Raw genomic sequence first — 12,500 nt, 5'->3', positions numbered from 1 at the left:
AAACACCTCGAGCTTGTAGTTACAGCAGCACCCGTGTATAGCCGATCTTAGACACACGCTAGTTCGCACACGCGTTACATATATAATATGTAAGATTTCCGACGAACGTGGCTTTTCGGGAGCCAGGCGCGCGGGCAGAGAGATACACGACGACGGGGAAAATTCGTCCCGATACGAGTACGTGTACTCTCCGATCTCCGCGCGACGCTGGGGATCATACCTCCCTAAGTCGTCAGAGCGCTCGAAGAAATCTCGCGTGTGCGTTCCCGGATCTACGGCTGATACTTTCGGGGCTTGTAAAAAAGCACAGAGCGTGTAAAACGCAACGACGACCCATCGATGCGACGGTCCTCGTTGTTGTCAGTCGCTTTCGCGAAGAGACGGAGTGGGCATTCGATCCCTGGGGCTGTACGAGAGTCTTAAGAAAAGACGGTAGATTATGGCAAAGTTTCGCACGCCATCGAGTTTAGGTTTTTTTTTTGGTTCTCTCTTCTCTCCTCTCTCGACCGAGTTCCCATATTTGCTTTCTCTCTCAGTCTCGCCAAATATAATATTCTTTTAAGACGACGTCGGGGGCGCGGACCTTCGTGCGTCGAACACCGGCAAACGTAGCATATATCGCCTGATATGAAAAAAAAATCGGTCACGAGGAGAACACTACGAGTATATACGTTCGATAACCGATACACGAAGCGGTGCATAAGCGGGCGGTCGCCCTCGTAAGGACGACTCACGACGCCGCGAGCACTCACGCAGGTCCGTGACCGGTTCTCTCCGCTCTTATTCGTATCCCTTCGTATACCTTCGTCCGACTCTGAAACGTTCTCTTATAATTTTTAAGAAGAACGACGGCGGGTTGTCAAGGCAAGAAGGGACAGAGAGAGACAGAGGTAGAGTTTCGTAGTCTCCCGTGAACACGATAGATTATATATCGAGCATGCGTACGACTTGCACGGTCTCTGCACGACCGCGACGAACGCCGACGAGCGTCCAACAATCGCTCGTACGTCGCGTATGTTCTCTCCGTCCGCTCTTATTCGTATCCTCGTTCTTGTACCTTCGTCCGACTCTGAAACGTTCTCTTATATAAAGAAGAACGACGGCGGGTTGTTAAGGCAAGAAGGGACAGAGAGAGACAGATACGGAGAGTAACGATACGCAACGCAAGCAGTCTTAGGTTTACGTGAGCAACCCTCAGCCAGGCGTGGTCCAGGAATTGTATCCGTGGACCGCAATGTGCGTTCGAAATGTCGATGTTCATGTGTCCTGCAGTTCACACGTTGACGCGCAATTAGCTGCGTTCTTCATCGACCCACGAGCCAAGTGATCCACCGTTCAGGGTAATCTTTTATAAATTTACAACAGTTCAATACTCAAATGTACTCTTCTCGGTTCTAGCGAAGCCGAGTTCCGTCACGTTCGACCAACGGGAATCGAACGCGCAGAAGTCGCCATAGGATTGACGACACAAAAACGTTCGAAAAAAAAAGAAAACGACGAACGCGCGAAGATACGCGCGTTCGCCGGCCGGGCGTAAAGTACATTATGATATATAACAACCATCGAGATCGAAGCTCCGTTCGTCAGGAAACGACGGGGATATATACACCCGATTCTGAATCCTCTGTACAGCACACGATCTCGCGAACGAGTAAGCACGGTGGCTAGCCCATGTTATATATGTGTTTGATTCTACTCTCTCGTCCAATTATTCAAGAAACAGCGCGCGTGCATCTCTCCATCGTTCGGGTGATAGTAAAGATTCGATGGGATTCGCGCGGCCGTCCGCCTCGAGCGGTCTTTCGTCCCAATATCCAGAAGCAGAGTTTGAAAAACTCTAGCGACGGCACGGGTGTCCGACTCACGACATCGAGGTTTCGAAGCCGGCGATCCCCTCCGAACGGATGGCGACCACGCGACCGACTGAAAGCATGAAAAATCGACGAAAGATAGAACACATCTCCGTTCGGGTGGTGTTTTTTTTTTTAAAAAAAAAAAAAACAAAAATTCGATGGGACTCGCAGCCATCGTCCTCGCGCGGTCTTTCGTCCCGATATCCAGAAGCAGAGTTTGAAAAACTCTAGCGACGGCACGGGTGTCCGACTCACGACAACGAGGATAGACAGCCGGTCCCCTCCGAACGGGTTATGCGACGATAAACTCGATGAAACTTTAGTCTCGTTCAGGTAGTGTGTGTCTTGTAAATCAAAAATTCGATGGGACTCGCATCCATCGTCCTCGCGCGGTCTTTCGTCCCAACATCCAGAAGCAGAGTTTGAAAAACTCTAGCGACGGCACGGGTGTCCGACTCACGACAACGAGGATAGACAGCCGGTCCCCTCTGAACGGTATATTATATATGAGATGATAGACGACAAACTGGATGAAACTTTAAGTCTCGTTCAGGTAGTGTGTAAATCAAAAATTCGATGGGACTCGCATCCGTCGTCCTCGCGCGGTCTTTCGTCCCGATATCCAGAAGCAGAGTTTGAAAAACTCTAGCGACGGCACGGGTCTCCGACTCACGACAACGAGGAAAGACAGCCGGTCCCCTCTGAACGGTATATTATATGAAACTTTAAGTCTCGTTCAGGTAGTGTTTAAATAAAAAATTCGATGGGACTCGCATCCGTCGTCCTCGCGCGGTCTTTCGTCCCGATATCCAGAAGCAGAGTTTGAAAAACTCTAGCGACGGCACGGGTGTCCGACTCACGACAACGAGGAAAGACAGCCGGTCCCCTCTGAACGGTATATTATATGAAACTTTAAGTCTCGTTCAGGTAGTGTTTAAATAAAAAATTCGATGGGACTCGCATCCGTCGTCCTCGCGCGGTCTTTCGTCCCGATATCCAGAAGCAGAGTTTGAAAAACTCTAGCGACGGCACGGGTGTCCGACTCACGACAACGAGGAAAGACAGCCGGTCCCCTCTGAACGGTATATTATATGAAACTTTAAGTCTCGTTCAGGTAGTGTGTAAGTCAAAAATTCGATGGGACTCGCATCCGTCGTCCTCGCGCGGTCTTTCGTCCCGATATCCAGAAGCAGAGTTTGAAAAACTCTAGCGACGGCACGGGTGTCCGACTCACGACAACGAGGATAGACAGCCGGTCCCCTCTGAACGGTATATAATATGAAACTTTAAGTCTCGTTCAGGTAGTGTGTAAGTCAAAAATTCGATGGGACTCGCATCCGTCGTCCTCGCGCGGTCTTTCGTCCCGATATCCAGAAGCAGAGTTTGAAAAACTCTAGCGACGGCACGGGTGTCCGACTCACGACAACGAGGATAGACAGCCGGTCCCCTCTGAACGGTATATAATATACATTATGCGACGGTAGACGATCAACTAGACGAAACTTTAGTCTCGTTCAGGTGGTGTAAAAAAAATTCGATGGGATACGCACGCACGGCTGTCGTCGTCCTCGAGCGGTCTTTCGTCCCAATATCCAGAAGCAGAGTTTGAAAAACTCTAGCGACGGCACGGGTGTCCGACTCACGACATCGAGGCTTCGAAGCCGGCGGCGTTCCCCTCTGAACGAACTTCGGCTAGACTAGTTACGAATCGTTGCTACACATCGTCTTCATCGTCGTCGTCGTCGACATCGACATCATCATCATATCATCATCATCATCATCATCATCATCGGTCATCGTCGCATAGCGGGCCAACATCCACGCGATGCGTCTTCGTTCTAGGTTACCCGATCCACGAGTATGTTACACGTGGTTTCGTTATTTCGAACGAAACGACATACGAAGAGCACACGCCCTTTGGGTAGGAAGCACGTTTCGAGAACGACGAGAGTTTCGATGAAAGAGACGAGAGAAGTCGACGCAGAAGGTATCCATGGATCTTCGAAGAGAACCTTCGAAGATGTATATCGGTATCCTTTCGCTCTGCGCGACTCGCTACAAGTTCTTTCGCTCTCGTCGACTCGTTCTAGACGCTTCGTTCGATCCCAAAGAGGAGTCTTCGATATGTCCCGTTGCTAGGAGGAGAACAAACGCAACACAGACCACGAAACATAGAAGAGAATAGGCGAGCATGATCACTCCGACACGAGGCACTTTAGAGATTTTCTTATTAGTTTGCATGGACTTTTATATTTCGTTTGTACGGTTTCCACGATGCAAATACGAAATACGAGATCGTGACGGCGGGTCTTTCTGTGTACGGCCTCTCGCAGGCGCCACGACTGCATTTCTCTTTACACCTGGTTTCCATCGTAATTTTTTCGTTTGATATCGAGCCTTAACTTTTGTTGGCTCTTTCGAAGCTAGAGTTCCCTTTTATTAGAATTTCATATATATATATATATATTATATGTTATATGTTTTATTCGGAGACGGCGGGTCTTTCTGTTTACGACCTCACGCAGGCGCCTCGAATAAGTTTCATTCGCATTTCGTTTTTATACTTGTATATATATATCTCTTCATCCCGATGATCGAGAGAGAGTGCCACCTTCTCTTCGTATAATTCCGTAGCTGGAGGGTCGTCTCCTCCTTAAGAATATTTCTATTCGTGCCAACGGAGGTTGCCAAGCTCCCTGGCGTTTTCGTTTGTTAAAGTATATAGCTTGTTAATACGTCGTATATACTTTCGTCGATACAGGAGGAGTACGGCTCCTTACCGACCATTGTGATATATATTTCATAGTTTTTATATGTGTTCAAGTCAAATTCTTTTGGTATCGTATCGTTAATGATCCTTCCGCAGGTTCACCTACGGAAACCTTGTTACGACTTTTACTTCCTCTAAATGATCAAGTTTGGTCATCTTCCCGGTAACATCGGCAATGCTTATCACATTGGCCGCGCACCAGTCCGAAGACCTCACTAAATCATTCAATCGGTAGTAGCGACGGGCGGTGTGTACAAAGGGCAGGGACGTAATCAACGCGAGCTTATGACTCGCGCTTACTGGGAATTCCTCGTTCATGGGGAATAATTGCAAGCCCCAATCCCTAGCACGAAGGAGGTTCAGCGGGTTACCCGGGCCTTTCGGCCAGGGAAAACACGCTGATTCCTTCAGTGTAGCGCGCGTGCGGCCCAGAACATCTAAGGGCATCACAGACCTGTTATTGCTCAATCTCGTGCGGCTAGAAGCCGCCTGTTCCTCTAAGAAGATTTGTTTGTACGTTGGTAGTAAAAACCCACCGACCGAAGCCGGGGGCCTTCGAGATACCATAAGTTACGTCTATTTAGCAGGCTAGAGTCTCGTTCGTTATCGGAATTAACCAGACAAATCGCTCCACCAACTAAGAACGGCCATGCACCACCACCCACCGAATCAAGAAAGAGCTATCAATCTGTCAATCCTTCCGGTGTCCGGGCCTGGTGAGGTTTCCCGTGTTGAGTCAAATTAAGCCGCAGGCTCCACTCCTGGTGGTGCCCTTCCGTCAATTCCTTTAAGTTTCAGCTTTGCAACCATACTTCCCCCGGAACCCAAAAGCTTTGGTTTCCCGGAAGCTGCCCGCCGAGTCATCGGAGGAACTTCGGCGGATCGCTGGCTGGCATCGTTTATGGTTAGAACTAGGGCGGTATCTGATCGCCTTCGAACCTCTAACTTTCGTTCTTGATTAATGAAAACATTTTTGGCAAATGCTTTCGCTTCTGTCCGTCTTGCGACGATCCAAGAATTTCACCTCTAACGTCGCAATACGAATGCCCCCATCTGTCCCTATTAATCATTACCTCGGGGCTCCGAAAACCAACAAAATAGAACCGAGGTCCTATTCCATTATTCCATGCACACAGTATTCAGGCGAAGGTAGCCTGCTTTAAGCACTCTAATTTGTTCAAAGTAAACGTATCGGCCCACCTCGACACTCAGTGAAGAGCACCGCGATGGGATATTAGTTGGACCGCCCGCGAGGAGCTAAGCCCACCGATAGGACGTACCACATAATGCCAGTTAAACACCGCGAGCGGTGAACCGACACTGTGACACACAGATTCAACTACGAGCTTTTTAACCGCAACAACTTTAATATACGCTATTGGAGCTGGAATTACCGCGGCTGCTGGCACCAGACTTGCCCTCCAATTGGTCCTCGTTAAAGGATTTAAAGTGTACTCATTCCGATTACGGGGCCTCGGATGAGTCCCGTATCGTTATTTTTCGTCACTACCTCCCCGTGCCGGGAGTGGGTAATTTGCGCGCCTGCTGCCTTCCTTGGATGTGGTAGCTGTTTCTCAGGCTCCCTCTCCGGAATCGAACCCTGATTCCCCGTTACCCGTTACAACCATGGTAGGCGCAGAACCTACCATCGACAGTTGATAAGGCAGACATTTGAAAGATGCGTCGCCGGTGCTAGATGACCATGCGATCAGCACAAAGTTATTCAGAGTCACCAAAACAAACGATGGACGGACAGACGAGCCATCCGCCACCGATTGGTTTTGATCTAATAAAAGCATTCCTACCATCTCTGGTCGGAATCTGTTTGCATGTATTAGCTCTAGAATTACCACAGTTATCCAAGTAAATGTAGGTATGATCTAAGAAACCATAACTGATTTAATGAGCCATTCGCGGTTTCACCTTAATGCGGCATGTACTGAGACATGCATGGCTTAATCTTTGAGACAAGCATATGACTACTGGCAGGATCAACCAGGGATCTTATTCGTATAACAATTCTTATAAATTTCGTTTAAGTTCTCTTCGTGTCGTAGGTGGGACGTAAGCACCGTACGACGAGACTTTTCGTTCTTAAGATAGATATATCTATAAAATATATCTCCTAGCGACGTTCGAGATACACCCATAGTTCAGTAATAATCTTCGAACGCCGCTCGCAGCCACTTTGTAATTCTCAACTCCACCTCCTCTCTTCTCTCTCTCTCTCTCTCTCATAGTCTTATATAAAATGTTTAGAATCGTACTTCTAAAGGAACATTTCCATAATGCTGTCTTCGTGTAAAAAGACTTATTAGAATATCTTAGCGGTAAAGCACGTATACGCACCTCACGCTGAACGAACAAGCGCGTATCCCAGTGCGTCGCGCTGGACATACCGTAAGAATATTCTTTCAATCGGTAGAACATTTTCGGCAGAAGACATACTACGCAAAGATAGTACGCTCCTACCGCCTCATCGGATACTTCTGCGAAAGCAGAAGTTTTTATAGAAAGCAGACGGTTATACTCTTTTGAATGAATCGATGCTCAGTTAGTACAAGCACACACGCATCTAACAATTTTTGTTAGAATACGTACACACAGGTCACCAGCTTCCCGACTCAGGGGAACCTTGCCACGATATTTGGTCATTACGTCCAGGACAGCGACCCGCGGCGCAGCAGTGTAGAGAAAAAACCAGAACGAGAACGGAGGAACAGTCGAGAAATAGCGTAAAATACACTAAGACTCGAGGAGCGGTGACTGAATTCTCAACCGAGGCCGTAGAATAGCCACGCGCTCAACGCTGTTCCGACCGAACCGTCCGGCTCGACGTCTCTCTTATAGATACGAAAGCGCCAGCCGGAAGGCCGGCGCCGGCCGGGCTAGCGGCCGCGCGCTTACGGTGCAAAACCTCCGTAGCAACGTACCGTTCGGAAGGGACGCTGGAACTTAGTCTCGCGAACGCTCGATCACTACTATACAAAGCCAATATCCAACCATCGAAATACATTACCAGACGTTTTATTAACATAATAGAAATGCATTTTTACCAAAAAATTAATTTTTTTTTTCACCGAAAAATTGCATCAGTAAACATACTCTTTTATCGAATACGGACAAAAAATAAGTTTATAATCAATTACAATACGTTAAAATAAGTAGAAATATGCAAAAAAATATATACCTTGTAACGTTAATTAACGAAAAAATTAGAAAAATATCCCAGTCGTGTCAGTTCGACGAACGCTAATTTTTTGAAAAAATCGATAAAAATGTTTAATCCCGACGTATTTAATAGAGATAGAACGATTCCCGTAAAAAAATTCATACCTTGTAACGCTTTTAAACGAATAAACTCGAAAAAACTTTTTCGCCCTCGGAATTTTTCTAAGTCCCAACGTACCGGCTCGGAATTTTTCTATGTTCCAACGACCGGTCGTGTCGGTCCAAACGTTTTTATATCCGTCTGCCGACGATATAAACGCTTAATCCCGACGTATTTTATCGAGTTATAACGATTTCTTGAAAAATATTCGTACGTTATAACGCTTTTTAACGAATTAATCGAAAAAGAGTGTTCGGTCCGAAAATTTTCTAAGTACGAACGACCGGCCGCATAGGTCCGTTTTTAAAAATCGTTCTCGGACGGAAATAAACCATTAATCCCGACGTATTTCGTCGAGTTACGTCGATTTATGCAAAAAAATTCATACCTTGTAACGCTTTTTAACGAATAAACTCGAAAAAACTTTTTCGCCCTCGGAATTTTTCTAAGTCCCAACGTACCGGCTCGGAATTTTTCTATGTTCCAACGACCGGTCGTGTCGGTCCAAACGTTTTTATATTCGTGTCGGTCCAAACGTTTTTATATCCGTCTGCCGACGATATAAACGCTTAATCCCGACGTATTTTATCGAGTTATAACGATTTCTTGAAAAATATTCGTACGTTATAACGCTTTTTAACGAATTAATCGAAAAAGAGTGTTCGGTCCGAAAATTTTCTAAGTACGAACGACCGGCCGCATAGGTCCGTTTTTAAAAATCGTTCTCGGACGGAAATAAACCATTAATCCCGACGTATTTCGTCGAGTTACGTCGATTTATGCAAAAAAATTCATACCTTGTAACGCTTTTTAACGAATAAACTCGAAAAAACTTTTTCGCCCTCGGAATTTTTCTAAGTCCCAACGTACCGGCTCGGAATTTTTCTATGTTCCAACGACCGGTCGTGTCGGTCCAAACGTTTTTATATCCGTCTGCCGACGATATAAACGCTTAATCCCGACGTATTTTATCGAGTTATAACGATTTCTTGAAAAATATTCGTACGTTATAACGCTTTTTAACGAATTAATCGAAAAAGAGTGTTCGGTCCGAAAATTTTCTAAGTACGAACGACCGGCCGCATAGGTCCGTTTTTAAAAATCGTTCTCGGACGGAAATAAACCATTAATCCCGACGTATTTCGTCGAGTTACGTCGATTTATGCAAAAAAATTCATACCTTGTAACGCTTTTTAACGAATAAACTCGAAAAAACTTTTTCGCCCTCGGAATTTTTCTAAGTCCCAACGTACCGGCTCGGAATTTTTCTATGTTCCAACGACCGGTCGTGTCGGTCCAAACGTTTTTATATCCGTCTGCCGACGATATAAACGCTTAATCCCGACGTATTTTATCGAGTTATAACGATTTCTTGAAAAATATTCGTACGTTATAACGCTTTTTAACGAATTAATCGAAAAAGAGTGTTCGGTCCGAAAATTTTCTAAGTACGAACGACCGGCCGCATAGGTCCGTTTTTAAAAATCGTTCTCGGACGGAAATAAACCATTAATCCCGACGTATTTCGTCGAGTTACGTCGATTTATGCAAAAAAATTCATACCTTGTAACGCTTTTTAACGAATAAACTCGAAAAAACTTTTTCGCCCTCGGAATTTTTCTAAGTCCCAACGTACCGGCTCGGAATTTTTCTATGTTCCAACGACCGGTCGTGTCGGTCCAAACGTTTTTATATCCGTCTGCCGACGATATAAACGCTTAATCCCGACGTATTTTATCGAGTTATAACGATTTCTTGAAAAATATTCGTACGTTATAACGCTTTTTAACGAATTAATCGAAAAAGAGTGTTCGGTCCGAAAATTTTCTAAGTACGAACGACCGGCCGCATAGGTCCGTTTTTAAAAATCGTTCTCGGACGGAAATAAACCATTAATCCCGACGTATTTCGTCGAGTTACGTCGATTTATGCAAAAAAATTCATACCTTGTAACGCTTTTTAACGAATAAACTCGAAAAAACTTTTTCGCCCTCGGAATTTTTCTAAGTCCCAACGTACCGGCTCGGAATTTTTCTATGTTCCAACGACCGGTCGTGTCGGTCCAAACGTTTTTATATCCGTCTGCCGACGATATAAACGCTTAATCCCGACGTATTTTATCGAGTTATAACGATTTCTTGAAAAATATTCGTACGTTATAACGCTTTTTAACGAATTAATCGAAAAAGAGTGTTCGGTCCGAAAATTTTCCAAGTACGAACGACCGGCCGCATAGGTCCGTTTTTAAAAATCGTTCTCGGACGGAAATAAACCATTAATCCCGACGTATTTCGTCGAGTTACGTCGATTTATGCAAAAAAATTCATACCTTGTAACGCTTTTTAACGAATAAACTCGAAAAAACTTTTTCGCCCTCGGAATTTTTCTAAGTCCCAACGTACCGGCTCGGAATTTTTCTATGTTCCAACGACCGGTCGTGTCGGTCCAAACGTTTTTATATCCGTCTGCCGACGATATAAACGCTTAATCCCGACGTATTTTATCGAGTTATAACGATTTCTTGAAAAATATTCGTACGTTATAACACTTTTTAACGAGTTATTTGGAGGGGATCTTTCGGCCTTTTCGTAGCGGTGCGAAAAAATTCTAAGTTCCAACGTCCCAGTCACGTTGGTCCGGAGGATGAAATTTTTCAAAAAAATAAAGTGAAATCGCTACTTTCGACTAGATTTCGTCGAAACGTAACGATTTCACGCAAAATTTCGATACGTTATAACGCTTTTTAGCGAGTTATTTCGAGTTGAACTTTCGGTACTTTCGTAACGGGGCGAAAAAATTCTAAGTTCCAACGTCCCGGTCACGTTGGTCCGGAGGATGAAATTTTTTTAAAAAATAAAGTGAAATCGCTACTTTCGACTAGATTTCGTCGAAACGTAACGATTTCACGCAAAATTTCGATACGTTATAACGCTTTTTAGCGAGTTATTTCGAGTTGAACTTTCGGTACTTTCGTAACGGGGCGAAAAAATTCTAAGTTCCAACGTCCCGGTCAGGTTGGTCCGGAGGACGAAATTTTTTAAAAAAATAAAGTGAAATCGCTACTTTCGACTAGATTTCGTCGAAACGTAACGATTTCACGCAAAATTTCGATACGTTATAACGCTTTTTAGCGAGTTATTTCGAGTTGAACTTTCGGTACTTTCGTAACGGGGCGAAAAAATTCTAAGTTCCAACGTCCCGGTCACGTTGGTCCGGAGGATGAAATTTTTTAAAAAAATAAAGTGAAATCGCTACTTTCGACTAGATTTCGTCGAAACGTAACGATTTCACGCAAAATTTCGATACGTTATAACGCTTTTTAGCGAGTTATTTCGAGTTGAACTTTCGGTACTTTCGTAACGGGGCGAAAAAATTCTAAGTTCCAACGTCCCGGTCACGTTGGTCCGGAGGATGAAATTTTTTAAAAAAATAAAGTGAAATCGCTACTTTCGACTAGATTTCGTCGAAACGTAACGATTTCACGCAAAATTTCGATACGTTATAACGCTTTTTAGCGAGTTATTTCGAGTTGAACTTTCGGTACTTTCGTAACGGGGCGAAAAAATTCTAAGTTCCAACGTCCCGGTCACGTTGGTCCGGAGGATGAAATTTTTTAAAAAAATAAAGTGAAATCGCTACTTTCGACTAGATTTCGTCGATACGTAACGATTTCACTGATAATTTCGATGCGTTATAACGCTTTTTCTCGAGTTATTTCGACTCGAACGTTCGAACAGTGGCGAATATTTCAAAGTCCCTGCGACGCAACGATACGCTCTTACGCGTTGCTCGCTCGCTCCGCTCGCTCGAAAAAAAAATAGCCCAACCCAAAACCAATCCCTTTCGCGTTCGTTCTTCGATTTCATCGAAATCTTCGTTCGAACGCTCGGGATCGGTTTTGGGTTGGGCTATATTCGTCCGAGCGAGCGCAGCGAGCGAGCATTTGTCGCGATTATTTTCCTCGTTTTCGTCTCTCTCGTGAAACGGGAAAAAACGTGGAAAACGGGAAAAAACGGGAAAAAACGGGAAAAAACGCGAAGAAACGGGAAAAAACGCGAAAAAACGTTTAAAAATATTTGAAAAAGCGCGCGCGCGCGCGCGCAAGACGAGCTGCGCAGAACGGCGTACCTTAAGAGAGTGTTACCTACTCCGGCGCATACCCGCTGATTCGGAGGTGCGCGCGCAGCGGTAGCACGAGCGGCTAAGTCCAGCGGCGTATTGCTTTTTACTGGCACGCGACAAAGTTGCAGCGGCGTATCGCTTTCTATTCGTGCGTCTCGTTGTTTGATTTAAAGGAAAAAAAAAATCGCTACGCACGACCATCGGCCGTACGTAGCGAAATTATTTTTTTTAACCGCAGGAGACAAAGTCCCAGCGGCGTATTGCTTTCTGTTTGTACGCGACTAAGTCCAGCGGCGTATTGCTTTTTACTCGCACGCGACTAAGTCCAGCGGCGTATTGCTTTATGCTCGTACGCGACTAAGTCCAGCGGCGTATTGCTTTCTGTTTGTACGCGACTAAGTCCAGCGGCGTATTGCTTTTTACT

At 45.2% G+C, this 12,500-nt stretch overlaps 2 non-coding genes across 2 annotated transcripts; both read right to left on the bottom strand.

Annotated features, from left to right (window-relative positions):
• Positions 1-1,188: 1,188 nt before the first annotated feature.
• On the bottom strand, positions 1,189-1,343 carry LOC126877312 (5.8S ribosomal RNA). The gene has a single exon (XR_007694918.1). It is a non-coding gene; the product is annotated as a 5.8S ribosomal RNA (ribosomal RNA).
• Positions 1,344-4,702: 3,359 nt separating this feature from the next.
• Positions 4,703-6,625, bottom strand: LOC126877301 (small subunit ribosomal RNA). The gene has a single exon (XR_007694910.1). It is a non-coding gene; the product is annotated as a small subunit ribosomal RNA (ribosomal RNA).
• Between the last annotated feature and the right edge of the window lie 5,875 nt (positions 6,626-12,500).

Source organism: Bombus huntii, unplaced genomic scaffold (assembly GCF_024542735.1).
Source record: "Bombus huntii isolate Logan2020A unplaced genomic scaffold, iyBomHunt1.1 ctg00000143.1, whole genome shotgun sequence".
Lineage (NCBI taxonomy): Eukaryota > Metazoa > Arthropoda > Insecta > Hymenoptera > Apidae > Bombus > Bombus huntii.
This window is presented reverse-complemented; position numbering and strand designations above follow the sequence as displayed.